Source organism: Chrysochloris asiatica, unplaced genomic scaffold (assembly GCF_000296735.1).
Source record: "Chrysochloris asiatica unplaced genomic scaffold, ChrAsi1.0 scaffold00216, whole genome shotgun sequence".
In the NCBI taxonomy this organism is placed as follows: domain Eukaryota; kingdom Metazoa; phylum Chordata; class Mammalia; order Afrosoricida; family Chrysochloridae; genus Chrysochloris; species Chrysochloris asiatica.
The window spans coordinates 2,074,910-2,080,178 of NW_006408734.1; the positions used below are offsets into that span (position 1 = coordinate 2,074,910).

The following is a 5,269-nucleotide window of genomic DNA, read 5'->3' on the forward strand; positions in this document are numbered from 1 at the left end:
TCAGTGGAGATTCTGCCTTCCCCCACACACTCTGAAACTAAACTCCCTCTTGAAAATTTATAAGCCAGCCACTTCATACCTTTATAGCCCGCCACCCCATTTTAGGTAGCCAATGTCTAAGTTGCCCATCCCTATCAACCCTGTGTACCGAGGGGATAGGCTTGACACTTGATGTGAAGATTCCTTCTCTCTTAGTTGATATTTGGAGCTACTACATTCACGAGTATGGTCAAGTTCATCAAATTGTAGCAATTTACACTTGCTTCCTTCATCAAATTATCTTCTTGTAGCTGAGCTCTGGTCTTCAAGCCATTGAAGTCAAGTCAAATGGGTACTATCTGCAAGATTGGGCATTCTTGTGCGTCTTCCCCCACTTCATATCACTTTCATCTCTAGCCCTCCATGTCTAGGCTAATGCCCATGGACTCAGGAGTTCCCAAGTCTCCCTAAACTTTGGACCAACCAGCACTTTTTCTTCTCTCTCTCATCTCAAGGCTGAGAGGAGTCTATGGAACATGGTTAAACTAAGCCCATACCTTCTTTACTGACTTTACCCCACTTCCACTCACATATAGATGAATGCAGTCACCAGCGAGCTTACATGTTTGCCATGTGTTCCCTTTGAGTTTTAGTCTTGGAAGGGGGTTTGTCCTGAAGGGACTTCTTTGCTTTCCTTGATGGCTCCCCAGTGAACAGCTTGCTTGCTCTTGTAATAGCCAAACATACTGCTGTTCTTGTTTTTTCCTGCTGGTCTTCCTTTCAGGATGTATCTTCTGTTAATGTGTTGATTTTGGTTCTTTCTTCATTTTGGATGGGTGCATTTATTGCAATAAATTGTCCTTTCAACACTGCTTTTGCTGTGTCCCAAATATTTTGGTATGTTGTGTTTTCATTCTCATTTGTTTCTAGTAATTTGGTGAATTCACCTTTTATTTGTTCTACTAACCATTAGCTTTTAAGAAGAGTGTTAATTCAGTTACCATGTATTTGACCTTATTTCCTTGATCTTCCTGTTGTTAATTTCTAATTTTACAGCATTGTGACACGAGGAGATGCTTTGTAATATTTTGATGTTTTGATGTTTGTAAATTTATGAAGACTTGTTTTGTGGCCTAACACACAGTCTATTCTGGAGCATGTTCCATGTGCACTGGAAAAGAATGTGTATTGTGCTGTTGATGGGTGGAATGCCCTGTATACATCTATGAGGTCAAATTGGTTGATTGTGTTGTTTTTTTCCTCTATGTCTTTGTCAAGTTTCTTTCTGGTTGTCCTATCCTTTTTCAAAAGTGGTACATTAAAATCTCCCACTATTATTGTAGATTTGTCTATTTCTTCAGTTCTATTATGGTGGAACTGAGGCACTCACTCATCTATGCTAAGAAATTTGGAAGATAATTAACTATCTGGTCAACTGATTGGAAGAGATCCGTATTTGTTCCCATCCCAAAGAGAGGTGACCCAATGGAATGTAGAAATCATCAGACAATATCTTTGATATCCCATGCAAGTAAAGTTTTACTAAAGATAATACAGAAATGGCTGCAAGCACACATTGACAGAGAAATTCCAGAGATTCAAGCCAGATTCAGAAGAAGACGTGGAATGAGGGATATCATTGCTAATGTCCAATGGATCTTGGCTGAAAGCAGAGAATGCCAGAAAGATGTTTACCTGTGCTCTATTTACTATGCAAAGGGCTTCGATTGTGTGGGTCATAACAAGGTATGGATAACATTGCAAAGTATGAGTATTCAAGAACACTTAATTGTGCTCATGAGGAATCTGTATACGGACCAAGAAAAAGTTATTCAAACAGAACAATGGAACACTGAATGGTTTAAAATTAGGAAAGGTATGTAACAGGGTTGCATTTTTTCACCATACTTATTCAACTTGTTTGCTGAGCAAATAATCCGAGAAGCTGGGTTATATGAAGAAAAACATTGCCTCAGGATTGGAGGAAAACTCAATAACAACCTGTTATATGCAGATGATACAACCTTGCTTGCTGAAAGTGAAAAGGACTTAAAATACTTACTGATGAAGCTCAAAGACCACAACTCTCAGTATGGATTGCATCTCAATGTAAAGAAAACAAAAGTCCTCACCACTGGACCATAGACAACATTCTTATCAATGGAGAAAAGATTGAAGTTGTCAAGGACTTCATTCTTTTTGGATCAACCATCAACACTCATGGAAGCAGCAGTCAAGAAATCGAATGATGTATTACATTAGGCAAATCTACTGCACAAGAGCTCTTTGAAGTGTTGAAGTGCAAAGATTTCAGCTTGAGGACTAAGGTGCATCTGACCCAAGCCATGGTATTTTCAATAGCTTCATAAGCATGCAAAAGCTGGACAGTGAATAAGGAAGACCGTAGAAGAATTAATGAATTTGAGTTATGGTGCTGTAAGAGAATATTGAAAGTACTATGGATTGCCAAAAGAACCAACAGATCTCTGTTGGAAGACGTGTAGTCAAAGTGTTCCTTGGAGGCCAGGCTGGCCAAACTTCATTTCTTTTACTTGAGACATATTATCAGGAGGGACCAGTCACTGGAGAAGGATATCATGTTTGTTAAGGTGGAGGGTCAGAGAAAAGGACACAATCCCCAATGAGACGGATTGGCAAAGTGGCAGTTTCAATGGTCTCAAGTGTGGCAACAATTATGAGGTTGGCCCAGGACCAGAAAGTGTTTTGTTCTATTGTGCATAGGGTCACTATGAGTTGGTACTGACTTGATGTCACTTAACAACAACATACAATATAAAAGAGGATAATTCTTTTGTGCTTTTTGTTTATTTGATATTATGTCAGTAACAAAGCATCACGATGTACCAAGCAGAACATGTTGCCTAGTGATTCATTCATGTACTTCAAGAAGTAGGAAGATTTTAAATAACTGAGGGAAGTGATCAAGGAGATTAAAAGAGATATTTGAAAATATAAAAAGGAGAGAGAGAAAAGTGATGGGACAGCATAGAGAAAAATTCAGATAAGAGGCATTCTGAAAGCTACTCAGACAATTTTAGGTCCCCCAACAGGTGAAAGAAAACAAGAATTAAAGGATTCATCTATGCCATAGTCAAAGGGTTTCATTATTAATTTGATTCCTATGCCATATGCCATGAATATTTATTTTACCTCTCATTAGGCTCTGTTCTCTAAGACTTTAAAATATTCGCAACCAAAGAACATGGCATAAAGACAGGACCCCATAAAAATTGGATTTGTACATCTTTTATAGAGGATCATTTTTTAAGAATAAAAACAGAGCTTTTAACCTGTTTGCAGTATACATAAAGGGAGTCTAGTGTATAGAAATATAGGGGGTTAGCTGATATTTTACAGCAAGTATTGGTCAAATTTAGATATGCACATAGTGTCAGTATATTTTATAAATTCATCAAATAAAGATGAAGAGAAATGAAGGCAATATAAAATACATCTTTGATGTTTTTTTTCTTATGGAAATGTACAATTTATACTCTCAGAAAAAAGAAAATGCAATATGTCAGTGGAAAATAGGCTTGAGCCAGAATAAATAAAGATAACTCAGTTGAAGAACAGATGTTGATAGATCTTACAATTGGAAGCAGTACTAGAGCATGCAATGTGAGTACCATTTCCCCTTGGAACTATGATATATGTAGTACATATAAATGGGAACATTGTAGTTCAAGGGGGAAAATTGTACTCTTATTTCATGCTCTAGGATTCTTTTCTATAAACTTGAGTTCTGGTATGATGTTATGGATTAATGAGCTAGACTGCAAGGTCAGTTTGAACCATAAGGTCAGTGGTTCAGGCTTACCAGCCATTCCTTCGAAACCCTGTATAAGGTCACTGTGAGTCAGAATCAACTGGATGGCACTTAACAGCAACAACATCTGTAAATTAATAATTGAAGTAGAATGTTTCTCAACATTTTATGTATTTGTTATGAATATATATTTGGAGGTCACACTTAGCTTACTTAGAAATATGGCATGTCATTGTTAGATTTTAAAGATATATTTGAGAGGCTATAGGTAGTGATTCATGCTTATTATTTATTAGATAAATAAAAAGTATAAAATTGAGAAAGTAAATCCTTCTCCTCAAAACCTTGCCACAAAATGTAAATTGTTTTTAAAATTTGAAGATAAGCAAAAACCTTGCTTTAATCTCTTTCTTTTGCCCATTTTCCCATTAACTTCAGTCACCCATCAACCCAGAACAAAGTTTCAAAAACACAGTAAGCAAAACTGTTTTTAAAAGTCTTCCAGTTTGTTCCAACTCATAGTAACCCCGAATAGGGTTTCCACGGGGCAGCTCAGGTGTTTGAATGGTTGACCTTGTAGTCAAAAGTTTAGTGTTTATCCTACAGTACTATACCAGGTTAGCAAAACTAGCACAAGATATTCCTATTTCATGGATGTGGTAAGCCTACTTCTAAGATGGCAGTCTGTTTCTTTAAAGATATACGCTTTATAAGGCAGCATTACTTTGTACGATAGGGTCATTATGGAGTCCTGGTGTGGAGCTATAGGATAAGAACTGGACCATAAGATCCATTTGAACTGCAAGGTCAGCAGTCCAAACTCATCAGCCACTTTCTGGACATTTGATATAGGGTTGCTATGGGTTGGAACCAACTCAAAGGCACTTGACAAGATAGTGTCTATAGGAGTCAGAATTGATATGGCGGCAATGGTGTTTTTGGACATTATCAATGTGAAGTCCTGCTGCAGTGGTTATAACATTCAGTTGCTAAATGAAAGGTAAGTGATTTGAACCCACCAGTGGCTCCTTGTGAAAAGATCTGCTTCTATAAAGATGGTTGTTGTTAAATGTCGCTGAGTTGGTTCCAACTCATAGTGATGCAGTACAGGGATTCCAAAGAGCCGCTGGTGAGTTTGAACTGCAGACTTTGTAATTCAAACTGACCTTTTGGTCCTGTGCTTATCCTACAGCACCACACCAGGACTCCTGCATCATGATTACAGTCTAGGAAAACCTATGGGGCCATTTTACTCTCTCATATCAAATCACTATGAGTCAGAAATGACTTAATGGCACACAGCAACAACAGCACAGGCAAAGAAAGGATACACTGGAAACAAATATTCTATTACACTAGTAAAGCATTCTCTTTAACCAAAGCTCAAAAATTAATTACTCCCTGAGAATCTGTACTCATACTTTTGCTCTCATTCAAGTTTAGACTTTGCTTTAAAATAAATACCTTGATAGTTTTCTAGTACTTTACTGTGAGAATATA

At 37.4% G+C, this 5,269-nt stretch overlaps 1 protein-coding gene across 1 annotated transcript in view; it reads left to right on the plus strand.

Moving 5' to 3' along the window:
• Nucleotides 1-5,269, plus strand: part of LOC102811447 (sperm-tail PG-rich repeat-containing protein 2-like) — a 471,006-nt gene that overhangs the window by 388,599 nt on the left and 77,138 nt on the right. The gene's annotated exons all lie outside the window — the stretch shown is intronic.